General features: G+C 41.3%; 1 long non-coding RNA gene and 1 pseudogene across 1 annotated transcript in view; one reads left to right on the top strand and one right to left on the bottom strand.

Moving 5' to 3' along the window:
- LOC133754792 (uncharacterized) overlaps positions 1-10,818 on the top strand; it is a 49,604-nt gene extending 38,786 nt beyond the window's left edge. Inside the window, exons 2-3 of the long non-coding RNA XR_009865295.1 lie at positions 673-789; positions 10,585-10,818. This is a non-coding gene — a long non-coding RNA (uncharacterized LOC133754792). The remainder of the gene's footprint in view (positions 1-672; positions 790-10,584) is intronic.
- Positions 10,819-11,635: 817 nt separating this feature from the next.
- LOC133754788 (egl nine homolog 1-like) lies at positions 11,636-13,176 on the bottom strand (annotated as a pseudogene).
- Between the last annotated feature and the right edge of the window lie 3,235 nt (positions 13,177-16,411).

The following is a 16,411-nucleotide window of genomic DNA, read 5'->3' on the forward strand; positions in this document are numbered from 1 at the left end:
TAAATAAAATTTTAATAAATGAAAAAAAGGAAAAACAGAGCCTCGGGTGATTACTGACACCTTAAATAAGAGTGTCAATTGTTAAATCAACCACAGGAGTCACTGTGCACATACTCCTCATGTAGGATATCTGTCCTTCATGTGTTGTGCTATATGAATTAATGGTAACTAATACTCAAACAGCACTTTACACTTTGTGTTTCTGTGTGGGTGCAAACTGTTGAAATCTTCACTTAGTATATGCTAAGTTGATCTTCTGTATATAAAGACAATTGAAAATGAATCTTGATGTGAATTGGATGGGAGAGGGATCAGGAGATGGGATGGTTGTGGGTGGGAGGGAGGTTATGGGAGGGAGCCAATGTAATCCATAAGCTGTACATTGGAAATTTATATTTATTAAATGAAAGTTAAAAAAAGAAATTATGCATCTTGTTATCTCACATTTTTGCCTAGAACTTTAAGGAAAATGTTCAAAGTAGATGTTTATTGTAGTACACATCTCCATAATGGTTCAAATGACACTTCATTTACCCATGCCCTCACAGTTATTCCTGACAATAACCCTTGATTTTCCCATTTCATTTGTTTTAGCCAATGGGATATCAGAAAATATGACACAAGCATGGGTTTTAGAAGTATGTGTCTAATAGTTCTCCTTTTTTGACACAGTGATCTTGTGAAGAAACTTGGGGCCTGCCTCTTGGAGAAAGAGAGAATATGTTAGAGCCAGAACAAATCACCAGACATGTGAATGAAGTCATCTTTAAGACACCAGACTCAATCAAGGTACGAGATGGCTAAAACCTTATTTGTGAACCTAGACTGATCATAAGAACTCTCAGCTAAGCCCACCCCAAAATGTAAACTGATTTATAAATCAAATTATTCTTTTCTAATCCAGTAAGTTTTTTGAGTATTCATACAACAAATGCTTATACATATTTGTGAGTAGGTCAGAAATAAACTGCATGACAAAATCAGTACAACTTTACAGTCACATGTAGATGTTTTCATAAACATTATATGTGCAAATCAGTTGGCTCTTACTAAAGCTACTGGCATGAAGAGGTTATGTGAATTCCACAAAGAAATTGTCTGAAGATCATATCTCCATGTTTTAAATTTTTACTTACATGTGTACACTGTATTATATTTTATAAATATTTCAAGAAACTTATTAGCAGTTAAAATCTCATACAGTCTAAATTTCTTATTTCAAATCATAGACTTACAGCATCATAGTCCCCATGCTCAAGACCCTGCTTATAAGTAATATTTCATAGACTCTAGTCAGTCCTCCTCAACACATTACACCTCCCTTGTGAAAGTTGGTCCAAATAATTCAATGTCACCAGTCTTTGATAACCTATGGACAAGGCAAGGTAGCATCAATCAAGTCATGTTCATTCTGGTCAGTCTGTTCTGTAACTCCTTGGGCCAAATAAAGCTAGGATTGACACAAGTCATGGCTTATTTTGGCCCTACTCTGAAACACTAAGAAAAAAAAGTCCAGTGAGATGGTTGTTTTTTTCAGAGACAATTTCTATTTATGGAGCTCTGTTTTTCATGCAATATAAACTAAGTTTTTCAATGGGAAATAAAAATATTATCCAGCACCCAAATTTCCCTTGTATAACTTCCTATTCTTAGAAAATAGATCTTGTATAAACTGATGTAAATTCAAACTAGAAGGACTAGACAGGTAACACAGTGCAGGAGGGAACCAGAAGCTTCACTTGAAGAGACAACATGAAACCCTACAAATACAACTTCCATGTAGCAAGAGGCAGCTGGCACACATTTCACAATGATTTCTCTTAGAATTTAGGGACATTTTGCTAGTATTGTCAGTATTCTCATCTTAGAGATGAGTATACTGTGACAGAACAACAACCTAGATTCAACCCCATGCAACTTCCACCACTCTTGGTCCACATACCTAATACCATCCTGTAGTCACAGTGGATCAGGCACACTGTACAAAGCATCTGGAACTGACTTCCAGGAACTAATATTACACCATCACATCCCTCCCAAATCACATGGTCTGCACATCCATTGCCATGTTGAACCAGCCACATTGTTCACAGAGCATCTGGAACCATCTTTTGCATACTGAGATGCACACAGTGGCCTTCTGGTTGTGCACTACAAGCTGAGAATCAGTCCTCAGAAGCACAGCCTGAGTCACATCATCCCTACCCCCATACCTGTGGATTTAAAGTAATGTCTCCTTCCAGCCCAGAATAGACCTGACCTGAGGGATGGAAGATTTTGCTAACACCAAGTGAGGAGACACCTGTCCTACTCCTTGGATTACACTGAATCTCAGATATTCTCTGTTACTCTCACACAAACATTCACAAGCACAGATGCCAGCCTGAGTGGTGGAGCAACATCAGGAAAGCTCTATGGTTAGCAATTTTGAAAAGATGGTACAAGTGGGTGGAATCAGAACCTGCTTAGAAGTAGCCCAGAAAAGCCTTCCCATGGTCCTATTTTGATAAGGTAATGGAAAGGTGTGGCTACATTTTCCACAGGATTTTTCAACCCCCCATTAGGAAACAAGAAGGGTTATCCATATATTTCCTGTATAAATAGACTCTTGGAAAGCAGAGGGGATGCATGAGAACTCATCTCTATACATATGACACCCCTATGAAATTCTGGTTGCTTATTAAATTCTTGATTTGACAAATTCACATTTGAAATAATTGTTCTATTAATGGAGAAATTCAAATGTAAGAAGTATTTGGTAATGGTCACTAATTTTACCGTCTTCGTTGGTTCCAATAATTGTATAGTGATTATAGAACCCATGTCTTCTCATTACAAATATTTAAGTAGGAAAAATCTCACATTTTAACTATTTTCATAGGTTTATTTGATTTATTTTAAAGGCGGAGAGGGAGAGAAGAAGGAATGATGGCAGAGTTAGAGAGAGAGAAGGTGAGAGAGAGAGAGAATATGAATCTTCCATTCACTGGTTCATTGCAGATAAGGCTACATGGTCAGGGCTGGCCTGGCTGAAGCCAAGAGCTTCATCTGGGCCTCCAACATGGGGGGCAGTTGGGCCATCATCCATTGCTTTTACAGGCACATGATCCAGGAACTGGATTGGAAGTAGAGTAACAAAGGTCCAAGCATGTCCACATGGGATGGCAACACACCAGGGATTCTATCGTAATTTGAAACACTTAAAGAAGAAATGGCATTATTTTGGCAGCTCTTTTCTCAATTTTTAAAATGATGATTGATCTCATCTACTGAAATATTTTGTGAATTATATATGGATAATTTCCCACAGTTGGGAAATTACTCTAGTCCATTTATTTCCATAATATACCTGAGCAATGGGGCAAATACATTCAAAATTTATTGTGCAAATTTAAAAGCTGACTCTCTGATATTGGCTTATCCAGAAGTATCTGAAATCCAGCCAACCATCTGTCCATTTGCCTTCCTCTCAACATATGTAACAAAACTTTAATACTTTTTTAAAGAACTTGACCAGAATCTTGTTATCCATCTGCTGGATTTTGCCACAAACAAGGCAAAGAGGTGAATATATGAGTTTCATGGAGCTCCTGATGCTACTTCTACTCCTGTCCTATTGAGAATGGGCATGGATGCTGTGATACAGTTGAAGAGAAATTCAGTGGGAATGTAATGGGGATGATGATTCTTGGTTCACAGCCATTAATCATTTTCTCTATGGATAGGAGTATGAAATGTACTATTCAAATTCTTGTATCCTCTTAGATGCTGCAACGTCCTATCAATGACTATATTCTGCAGATTAAGAGACTTAAGCTTTGAGATTTCTACCCTAAGTACCTCCACCTCAGACCAAAGAAGCAAATTTTGTGTACCCTAAATTCTTAGGTATTAGGGTCACACCGATTTAAATAGAAAATGGATTGCAGAGATCAAAAAAAAAACTAGAAAGTCATCATGGAGTAGTAGGTCCTAATATCTGCTCACAAGAATTATTGTTCCTGTAATAGTGATCACCTGTCATTGTCAGCAGGACATTTTACAATTTGAGATGTGGATTCCATAGCGATCTGCATTAAAGAGAGAAAGTGGAAAGGCCACAGCCAATTATTGACTAATCATTTTGCACCTCACTTCCTCTCTCTGCATCATAGTCATACCTTCCATGTAATGACTGGAGTTCTTAATTTTGATCACCTAGTCAGTAAGAGGAGTTCTAATAATTAATTTGTACTGAATGCAGAAGAATGAATAATATTGTCCCTATAGCAAAAAATAAAGAGAATAATGAAAAGAGAGTAGAATTCACTAATTAAGGATTCCCTTAGGATTAAGAGCAGAGGTCAATCCTTTACTGATAACTAATGAGAATATACAGTTATGCACCTCATGTATCTGATCTTGTTGAGCTTTCTATTTATGCTTTAAATGCATTCTTTAGAAACAGACATAGATGAGATTAACATCACCTTCACCAACAATCTATTGAGGACCTTCCCCCTGAATTAAATATTATTATTATTAATTCAGTTTACATGATGCAGACATTTTCTCATTCATTTATAGCCATATCTATCTATCTGTATCTAGCTATCTATATGTATTATACATAAGGGAAGTTACATTTTATGTAGCCTGGAATCTTGAATATTAGTGTGTTAGTATCACACACAAAAAGTGAAATAATTAAATATACACATTTCAAAATTATTAAGAATCATAAATTTCCCAAAATATATATTATATATGAGTATAATTAACTTGCCATATTATTACATTGAAAGTGTAAAGTTCAGGGGATTTAAGAAATATGCAACCATAATGAATGCCATGTTTAGAATGTTTTTACTATCTCAAAAAGTAGTGCCCTGACTCATGGCAGTGACAGGGAGATGGCAACAGTTGGCCAGTGGCTCTTCTGTATGCATGTGATCTAGAGATTCTAGCAGAAGAAAAAATCCAAGGTCCCCACCTTCTTTGAGCCTGGCTGCAAGGATTGACAAGGAGCTGGGCACCCACTTGAGACTGTGAGGCACTCCCAGCCTCCTAACATACCACAGGCTCTGGGGCTCAAGCCACTTAGGCTGAACTCCAACAGACAGTGGATTCAGGAAAAAGTCTACCTCTCTGTGGACTGGACAGGTGGAGAGGTGAAGCAGACTCACTGCACCCAGCAACTACAGGATCCTTGTGTGCTGAGGCTGTGAGGACACTCTGGCTGCATGAGAGGGTACAGCATGTATCTGGGCCTCTGAGAAATCACTGTGTGTGGTTCCACATGCGCAGACCTATGTGGTGACCTGGGACAGGCCACTGCAGTAGGAACCGTGCTTGGAGTGAGGACTGTGCAGATCATTTCTGTGGTTCATACATGGGTGCAGATGAGTGTTGTGCCCACTGTGGGCTAACACCTGAGCGCTGATCAACTTGGAGGAGAGTAGATGAGGCTGTGATCACACCAACAGAGGTAACCATTCACTCCCTTCTGTTAACAAGAGGATCTACCTCATCCAACATGGACTTACCCTGGTAACTCGCACCATGCTAGGGCATTGACCACAGCTCCCTGGCCACACCCAGCACACACCTCTGGACATTCACAGAAAGTGGAAGCATTCCACTAAGCCACAAAGCATACTTCAAAGATAAAAGCCATCAGAAAAAAAAAACAGAAGTATATCCACAAATGCCTAAAATATATGCAGAAATTCAATTCAAGAAACAAGAATAAAGAACACAACATGACATCCTCCACAAAAGGAACACAACACATCAACATTAAAATGTAAAAATTAAGACATCAATGAAATTCTGGAAATTGGATTCAAAAAATTAATCATAGGATTACTCAAAAGAAATCAGAAGCAAATCCATGAATTAAAGAAAGCCATGCATTACGTGAAAGAAAATTTTTCTTGTGAAATTGAGATTTTAAAAGAATAATCAAAATGAAATATTAGAAATTAAGAATTCAATAGATTCAATAAAAGTCTAGTGGAAACCCTTAACAACAGACTTGTAAGGCAGAAGAAAGAATATCCAAGCTAGAACACAAATATTTGGAGAAGAAGAAGGAGGAGGAAGAGGAGGAGGAGGAAGAAGAGGAAGACAAGGAGGAGGAGAGGAAGGAGAAGAAATAATTAGAAAATGTCATACCAAAAAAAAGAGAAGAAATTGGAACACTTAAAAATAGTGTAGGAGATTTATGTGAAACTATCAAACAACCCAACATATAGTTCTTAGGAGTTCCTGAAGGTGTGGAAACAGAGAATGGAATAGAAGGCATATTTAGTGATCCAAATAAAAATACCAAGAACATCCTTCTCAGATCTATGCAAATAATTCTTTTTTAAAAGTTTATTTATTTATTTGAAACTCAGAGTTACACAGAGAGGAGAGTTAGAGAGAAAGAGGTCTTCCATCCGATGGTTCACTCCCCAATTGGCTGCAATGGCTGGAACTGGGCCGATCTGAAGCCAGGAGCCAGGAGCATCTTTTGGGTCTCCCATGCGGGTTCAGGGTCCCAAAAACTTGGGCCATCTTCCACTGCTTTCACAGGTCACAGCAGAGAGCTGGATCAGAAGTGGAGCTGCTGGGACTAGAAATGGCACCCATATGGGATGCCAGCACTTCAGGCCAGGGCATTAACCAGCTGTGCCACAGTGCTGGCCCCATCCCAGAAACCTTTTATTTAAGGAGTATAAACTTCATGCTTTTTAAAAATACAACTTCAGAAATATAATGATTCTCCCACTGTAACTGCCCTCCTACCGACACTTCCACCTTTCTACCTTCTCCCTTTCCTATTCCCATTCTATGCAAATGATTCTAAAATTCATGTGGAAACAAAAGTGACCCTAAATAGCTAAAACAAAGTTATACAACAAAAGCAAAGCCTGAGGCATCAAAATACCAGATTTCAAGACACACAACAGGGTAGTTATGATTAAAACAGCCTAGTACTGGCACAAAAATAGATGTTCAGACCAATGGAACAGAATGGAACTCCAGAAATCAACCCACACATCTACAACCAACTTATTTTTGACAAAGGAGCTAAAATATATCCCTGGAGAAAGACAGGCCCTTCAACAAATGGTGCTGGGAAGTTGGGATCTCCACTTGCAGAAGTATGAAACAAGACCTCTACCTTACACCTTACACAAAAATACACTCAAAATGGATCAAATGCCTAAATCTATGACCTGATACCATCCAATAACTAGAGAACATTAGGGAAACACTGCAAGATATTGGCATAGGCAGACTTCTTGGAAAAGAACCTAGAAGCAGAGGCAATCTAAGCCAAAATTGACAAATGGGATTACATCAAGCTGGGAAGCTTCAGCACTGCAAAAGAAACTCTCAGAAAAGTGAAGAGACAACCAACTTAATGGGAAGAAATGTTTGCAAACTAAGCTACTGAAAATTCAACAACAAAACAATCCAGTTAAGAATTGGATAAAGGACTTGAATAGTCATTTTTCAAGAGAGGAAATTTAAATGTCCAACAGACACTTGAAAAAATGCTTAGGATCATTAGCCATCAGGGAAATGCAGATCAAAACCACAATGAGATTTCACCTTATCCCAGTTAGAACAGCTCTCATACAGAAACCTATAAAGAACAAATGCTGGTGCGATGTGGGGAAAAAGGGGTAACTTAATCCAATGTAAACTGGTTAGATCCATTGTGAAAGACAGTAGGGCAATACCTCAGAAATCTGAAAATAAATTTGCAATATACCCTACTAATTTCACTCCTAGGAATCTACCCAAATGAAATGAAATCAGCATATGAAAGAGTTATCTGTACCCCCAGATCCATTGCAGCTGAATTCCCAATAGCTAAGATATGGCATTGACCCAGATGGCCATCAACTGATGACATGATAAAGAAATTATGGTATATATACACTATGGATCACTACTCAGTTATAAAAAGAAATTGAAATCTTGTCCTTTGCTACAAAATGGATTCCTCTGCACACCATTATACTTAGTGAAATAAGCCCATCCCCAAAAGATAGATATATGTTTTTCCCAACCTGGGGTAATTAATAAAGTGCCCAAAATGTAATGTGTTGGAGTGAAATGGACATTTTGAGACTTGATGTTGTTTACAGTTCTTGTCTCAATTGTTGAGGAACAGTGTTTTGTTTTGTTTTTTCATACTGTTTGTTGAACTCTTACTTAGTTTAAAGTTAACCATGCAATCAGTAAGTAAACAGAAATTAGATCTTTGTAAAAATTAAGAGTGGGAATATGAAAGGGAGGAGGAATTGTTGAAGCATGGGTGGGAGGGAGGGTATGGTAGGAAGTATCATTATGCTCCTAAATCTCTATATATGAAAATACATGAAATTGTGAAATTTAAATATAATTTTAAAAACATTTTTAAAGATGGAAATTATGTCTTTTGTGTAAAAAAGTTGCCAATTTTATTAAAGTGCAAAATCCCCCCAAATTTAGTGCCTTTTAACTTTTTCTTAACTATATGCTCATCCCTCCAATCCATAGCGACCGCAAATCTACTATTTTGAGAAATCTTCCTATTGTAAACATTACATGCAACTGATGATGGTATCTAAGTGTTCTTATGCACAATGTAGAGTCCCCATCAACAAATGAGGTCAGAAGCACACCTCTCAGTTGCACTCAATATAACATATGACCAGCAGCAGGTACCTGTGGAAGGAGAAAAAATGAGCATGTCTTGTCACACTCAGAATACTCGCCAGCCAACTGCTGGGAGAGGAAGCCTCATGCTCTTGTCTCCATGTGTCTGAAATAGAGTTCCCATTTCACTGATGGGAGGGAGAGAGGAGGTCTGGATTCAAATACCACTGGATCTCCATGCTCTTCCTGATTCTTAGAAGACCTTCTTCAGTAACTATTTTTCTTTTATTTGCTGTATGACTTTCAGACCATTTACAGAACATTTAAATGGTTGGCTTTTTGTTTTTCTTTTAAGTAACTTGCTATAATGGAGGGGTGTCATGCCAGAATTTTATCTAGGAACCATTCAATATATTTCAAGAACATTTATACATCTTTTTAATTAGATTAGCTTTACAAGCACCCTGAGAGCTATTTCATAATGAAACACTGCTTTCCAAATTATGACTTTATAGTCTTGTCTATATAGGAACCCTGAAATTCTTTGCCTACTATTGATAAAGTTCTGTTTTACAACTGGTTAATGTGTTGAATAAAAATAAGCACTGTGAAGAATTATCTTTAACTAGAAATAAACACATATAGGCCACAAACCATTTTCAATTTAGTTTTAAATATAGTCCTGCTCGGGGACAAGTTAATGATCCCACTAACATCAAATAGTTTCAGTGAATATTAAAAGAAATGGCTATCCCAATTTCTTGATATTTTCATACTGATCTCCATGAAAGTATATAAACTTTTGCAAAAATATACAATCTAAGATCTGCCTACCAAGCACAACCAATGGATAGTTGTATATGATAAGTATACAACTGCAAAGATACACGCATTTGAGCAGGGGCTCCCAAATGAAAAGGCTATGCTTAACAGACTTCAGTCTACCTAAAACAATTTCTACTAACCCTAAAAATGACAGTGCTTTTGAGTTGTGGCCCAAGGCAGTGCACTGCACTATAGACCAGATGTCAAGGATAACTTGTTCTCCCAGGTCGGGCTGGCAGAGAGGCACTTACTGTAGAGATGTTACGTTATCATCTGGAGGAGCAAGTGGACAAAGCTGAACATGAGCAAGGAAAAACAATAAACTACCACTTTTTTTCCTGCAGGTTCTCCTATGTGAGAACACAATATAGAATATTTAATCCCATTCTAAATTCATACTGTCAGTTTCACTAAATATTTTTTTTCGTATTACACATGAATAATAGCAATCTTTTAATAAAAATTACTGAGTTTTCCATAGAAAAGGTCTCTAATTGCATACAAACTATATAGATGCTAAAACTGCTATAAATTGAAATACATAGAGGGGCCAGCACTGTGGCATAGCAGGTAAAGCCACTGCCTGCAGTGCCAGCATCCCATATGGGCACCGGTTCAAATTCTGGATGCTCCACTTCTGATGCAGCTCTCTGCTATGGCCTGGGCAAGCTGTAGAAGATAGCCCAAGTCCTTGGGTCCCTGCAGACCTGGAGGAGGCTCCTGGCTCCTGGCTTCAGATCAGCTCAGCCAATTGGGGAGTGAGCCAGCAGATGGAAGACCTCTCTCTCTCTCTGCTTCTCCTTCTCTCTCTGTGTAACTCTGACTAAATAAATAACTCTGACTAAAGTAAATCTTTTAAAAAAAGAAATATATATAAATGTTTCTGTATACTCAGATTTTGGCAAAGAAGATTGAAGAAGGGGGTTAGAAACATAAATTGGTAAGGGCTCTTTGCTAAAGAGCTTAGGAGAGTGAACTCTAAGATATCTATCTCCACTCGTTCATTAAGTAATAGAAGTCTGAGAGGCCTTATGTGATTACAAAATGTTCCTTCTTTTTCTCAAATATAAAAAATAAAACTACAAAAACATAAAAAAATAAAATAATCTGGTTTTGCACTTGTTCATTTTTCTAAACTAGGCATACACCTTTCAGTACTGACAAGAAGGCTGGCGTCACATTTGGGCAATGTCTCAAGAGCTGTCTGAAGACTCACTGAACATCAAGTCTGTGAAAACACGTTTCCTTCTCAATGGAAATATAATCACCCCCTGATGTTCTTCAAAAGAAACAGAGTTCTGATCTGAAAATCAGATGGTTTATAGTATTAGGAAGAAAACAATAAATTTGAAAGTATAATCAATTGGAAAGCAAAAGGGAAAGCCGTAGAAAACATTTATCTCAAGAACTTGATGCTGAGGATAATCCCAAATTCATTTAGTGCATTTTGTTAAAGAAAAAAAAAACTTGAAAGGATAAATCCTTCTTACAGTGTATTTTTCCTTATAAAACATGAACTGAAGTTACTGGTAATAAACAGTGACTGTTTCAATGTTAGGGTTCATTATTAACAATGTCAAAACATGACAGCAGCAATCTTTAAGAACCCAAATTAGACCAAGATAGGACTACAAAAAATCTGATGTTTCCATTGGTAAAGTGCCCCTTTTCTTATTTTAAATGAAAAGAAAATTAATTAATCATCAGCCACTAGCAACCATCATTTTGAGAGGTCTTTTAGGGCAAAAATTTAATAGTATGAAGAGGTTTACAAAAATAGATTAAGAAATAATACTGTAATTTTTTCTCAATTCAGTTTTGATAAATTGTACCTAATCATACAAAATCATACAAAAATTACCCCAAATTCAAACTTGATATTAAAAAGGGAGATATGAAATAACTCAGCAAGATGACAGATCAGACAAAATATAGGAATGAAAAAATTTTACACAGGGCACTTATTTCATGTCCAGATGTAAAAACCATTTTCCACTGACAGCTTACCTTCTTCCCATAAGCAATCACAGATTCTGAGTGGATCATGCAGTACAAAGCCACAGCAGTGAAATCTTCTGCTTTGATGCAACATAAAACAGTTCTATCTTTTCCTTATTAAAATGCTCACTGGTTGTCTATTTTTCTTTATCCCATTTACTTACATTCACAAGTTAACAAACAGTGTCAACAATTATTGTCGTGAACCAAGGGTATTGCTGGATGAGAGGCTGTATAAGACATACTTACTGATTGACTCAGAAGGTTTATTGAGTTCAACCCTCACTCCTTTTTCACCTGTTAGATATTTTACTTTAGCTCCTGCTCTCTCATCTGCATCAAAATACCCAACAGTTATTGTGTCCTTTGCGGCATATGGTGGTTGTACTTCATGAGGGCTGCGAGGGTCAGACCAGAAAAATAGCAGTCTATCAAATTTGAGTTCAATGTCAGAAAACTGGGCGGCCGGCGCCGTGGCTCAACAGGCTAATCCTCTGCCTTGCGGCGCCGGCACACCGGGTTCTAGTCCCGGTCGGGGCACCGATCCTGTCCCGGTTGCCCCTCTTCCAGGCCAGCTCTCTGCTGTGGCCAGGGAGTGCAGTGGAGGATGGCCCAAGTGCTTGGGCCCTGCACCCCATGGGAGACCAGGAGAAGCACCTGGCTCCTGCCATCGGAACAGCGCGGTGCGCTGGCCGCAGCGCGCTACCGCGGCGGCCATTAGAGGGTGAACCAACGGCAAAGGAAGACCTTTCTCTCTGTCTCTCTCTCTCTCACTGTCCACTCTGCCTGTCAAAAAAAAAAAAAAAGAAAGAAAACTGGGCTTTGCCTTCTGGAAAATTCGAAGTATACCTCCACTTACCTTAGCACCCCACTCTTTATTAAGATAATATATACATGTCACACATCTCCCATCTCCATTTGGATTATCAACATACCACACATAACCTGTTCCATTGCCTGGATAACAGGCAACCATGGCTTTCGTCTGGCCATTGATTTTGTAGTTGCCCAGCTTCTCGTTACAGTGGCGGATCTGGTTGTCCATGCTGCTCATCAGCAGCCCAGTGGTTTCACAGCCGGGCTTCTTGCCCTAGATCCACGTGATCTTATCCCTTCTGATGTCCTAGGAGGAGTTGCTCTTCGGGCTAACCAACTGGCCATCTGTGAACCTGCCTGTGCAGTGCAGGGCGCACATCTCGTCACCTATCTTGTCCAGGAAGTCGTCCACTACACAGATGCCACGCTTGTTCATGCAAGGCAGCGCCAGAAGCAGCTTCCTCGGCCCTTTGGGCTGCAGACCACACCTATGGCTTAGGCCCTCACTGAGCATGGGCTAAGCGGGTACAGACAGGTTCGCCTTCTCCTGATACAGCGATGGCGGGTCAGCGGTTCCTCCTTCCCTGGCTCCACCTCTGCTGCAGCGGCCAGGCCCTGGAGGCCCGGGTTTGCGCGAGGCGGGACGCAGCAAAGGCCTTGGCTGCATCTCCTGGCCTCTCGGGCTCTGGCCCCACCGGCCCTGGGCCGCGGTGTTGTGGGAATGGCCAGGGTGCTGGTGCGAGCCTGCCCCACGTCCAGAGGCGCCCTCTGGCCCCGGCACAGGAGCTCCTGCTTGTTCCAATCCTGGCGCTGGTGCTGTGGCTGCAGCACAGCAGGTTCTGCATCTTCCGCAGAGCTCACAGTACTACGGGTCTTGCTTGCTGCTCGGGCTCCACCAGCCAGGCCAGCTGCTGTCATTGCCCATGGAGGAGGCAGTGGTGGTGGAATAGGAGAGGTGGGGGCTGGACTGCCTAGTCCAGGGCCAGGGAGCAGGGAGAGAGGCAGGGAACGTTTTTTGCGCCATGAACCCACCGCCCCTCTACTCCAGCAAGCCGGCGTCCCCCGCCCTCAGCCAGGCCGCTTTCTCGTCCTTGGGGGCGGCCCCGCAGCGCCAGCGGCTGCTTCAGCGCCTCATCGCGCACGGGCTGAGAGTGTACGGCCTGCGTGGGTACGAGGATCTCCACTCTGGGCGCGCTAGACCAGCAGCTTTCCAGTCCGCCACCTCAGCATCCAGGGCAGCCGGGCCCAGCTTGTGGAGCAGCGCAGGGCGTGTGGGCGCCACTCGCTCTGTGCTCTGCAGACACCACTGCTGGGTGGTGACCCTGGCGGGAGGCGCGCAAAGGCAGAGGAGGCAGAGCAAGAGCCGAGGGGAGCGCTGAGGGGATGGTGGCCGCGCACACGTTTGGCCCGCTCCTTCAATCTCCTGCACCCTGAGGGATGCGGCCTCGGCTGAGCCCTCGGTGATGGGCCCCTTCTGTGTCGGGATGGGCCGGGGACACCTAGAGGCCATCGCGCTGCCACTCTGTGGTCTGCGAGAGGACACCCAGCGGGCAGACTCTCGAGCCCAGAGAGCAGGGGGCAGCGCAAGCTGTGCACACACTTGCTGAGAGAGGGCGCCAGCCTCGAGAGGGTTGTGGAGTGGCAGACTCGTAATCATGGCTGCTAGTCGTTTAGGCTGACTCAGGATGTGCTAGGGGTGCTCCTAGACGCTGGGTTGCAAGGTGTCCATTGAGAAGGAAACGGAAATTCATAGAAGTAAAGCAACTTGTCCAAGGTCACGCAGAACTGGGACTCAATCCAGGAATCAACTTTGTTAGATTCCAAGGCTGTTTTTCCCATTACACCATGTGGCTTCTGCTTGAAGAAAGTTAATCAAAGAGCCTCAAAGCAGGCATTTGGTCTAATAGTTAAGACACCTCTGTCCCACACCTAAGTGCCTAGGTTTGAAGCCCAGCTCCAGCTCCAGACTCTAGCTTCCAACTAATGCAGACCCTGGGAGGCAGTGGTCATAGTCCAAGTAATTGGATTCCTGCCAACCATGTAGGAGACTTGGATTGTGTTGCTGGCTCTTGGTCTTTCACTTTTAGATGTTACATATTCTGTCTTCAGGAGTGTGCATCCGTGGTGAGGTAGGTGCGACTCCTTGCAGACGTGAGGTCCCCCCATTCATTTATTTTTAAGATTAATTAATTTACTTAAAAGGGTTACACAGAAAGAGAAAGAGAGGCAGGGGGGGGGCCTTTCATCTGCTGGCTTACTCTCCAACTGACCACACTGGCCACAGCTGTGCCAATACAAAGCCAGGAGCCAGGAGCCAGGAGCTTCCTCCAGGTCTCCCACATGGGTGCAGGGGCCCAAGGACTTGGGCCATCTTCTACTGCTTTCCAAGGCCATAGCAGAGAGCTTGAGCAGAACTGGAACAACTGGGTCTCGAACCGGTGCCCATATGGGATGCCGGCACTGCTGGCTGGGGCTTCACCTGCCATGCCACAGCACCGCCCTCCCATTCAATTTTAATACATGAGTACTCAGTAACTTGTGAATTATGTTTCTAATTACCACATACTAATTATCTATTAGCTACTAAAAACAAACTCAATAAGTTTTCAGTATTCTGTGAATTTATCACATTATTACTGATGCACTTTGTTGGCTTTGAACAAACTAATGTGACATTTATGTCTGTTTGACATTTTATCACAAGTTTATTAATAACCATATCTATTTCACCAAACTGGTAAAATAAGTACAAGAATTAAAAGCACATCTATGAGCCAGCACTGTGGCATTAGCAGGTAAAGCCATTGCCTACAGTGCCAGCATCCCATATGGGCACCGGTTTGAGTACTGGCTGCTCCACTTCCAATCCAGCTCCCTGCTAATGCACAGTGAAAAGCAATAGACGATAGCCCAAGTGCATGGGTCTCTGCACCCACGTTGTAGATCCAGAAGAAGCCCCAGGCTCCTGGTTTTGGATTGGCCCAGCTCTGGCCATGGTGGCCATTTGGGGAGTGAACCAGTGGATGAATGATCTACCTCACTCCCTCTCTCTCTTCCTCTCTCTCTTTCTCTGCCTCTCTATAACTCTGCATTTCAAGTAAATAAAAAAATGTAGCCATAATTTTTAAAATGTTATTATGTAAAACTGGCAAGGAATTGAAAAATCCACAATGAACCACTCTGCAGTTACTTTAGTAGATAATGCTCGAAGATAAAAGGAAGCATTAGGCCAGTGCCGTGGCTCAATAGGCTAATCCTCTGCCTTGCGGTGCTGGCATACTGGGTCCTAGTCCCGTCGGGGTGCCGGATTCTGTCCTGGTTGCCCCTCTTCCAGGCCAGCTCTCTGCTATGGCCCGGAAAGGTAGTGGATGATGGCCCAAGTCCTTAGGCCCTGCACCCCAGGGGAGACCAGGACAAGCACCTGGCTCCTGGCTTCAGATCAGTGCAATGTGCCAGCCGCGGTGGCCATTGGAGGGTAAACCAATGGCAAAAGGAAGACCTTTCTCTCTGTCTCTCTCTCACTGTCCACTCTGCCTGTCCAAAAAAAAAAAAAAAGAAGAAGCATTAAACCTGTTACTACAGAAACAGACTGATATTCTCTCAGAATCTATCTTCCCTTTTTGCTATATAATCATAATTTCTACCAGATTAACATTAATTAAAGGTTTATAAAAAAAAAATTAGGACAACACTCCTCATGTAAACTGGCCTGTATTCCTGTGAAGAATAGTTTTAGTTTTGTTTCTCATACTATGATGCTTGTTTTTTGGGAATGATGAATGATGGACTCATATATACTCTTATATAACTCACCGTGTTGTCATTTTCCTATTTTCCATTTTAATATTTTCTAACATTCCACTTTATGGGTTACTATGTTGATTTTGCCTGAATACAACATTTAAACATCTACATTTTGTGTATGCATACACAGGAATTTGTAAATATATATATATATATATATATATTTATGTGCACAATGAGAGACAGCATAGAATAATATTATGAGGAATCCTAACCCTCATTTCAAGCATTAAGCCCTCCTCTGACCTGGATTCATTGAGGCAGAGCACTGGTACTTCTCACTGTAATGGGCTGAACTGACTTTCCCAAAAGTGAATATCTTGCACCCCTAACCTCCAATGTGATTGTT

Source organism: Lepus europaeus, unplaced genomic scaffold (genome assembly GCF_033115175.1).
Source record: "Lepus europaeus isolate LE1 unplaced genomic scaffold, mLepTim1.pri SCAFFOLD_29, whole genome shotgun sequence".
NCBI lineage: Eukaryota > Metazoa > Chordata > Mammalia > Lagomorpha > Leporidae > Lepus > Lepus europaeus.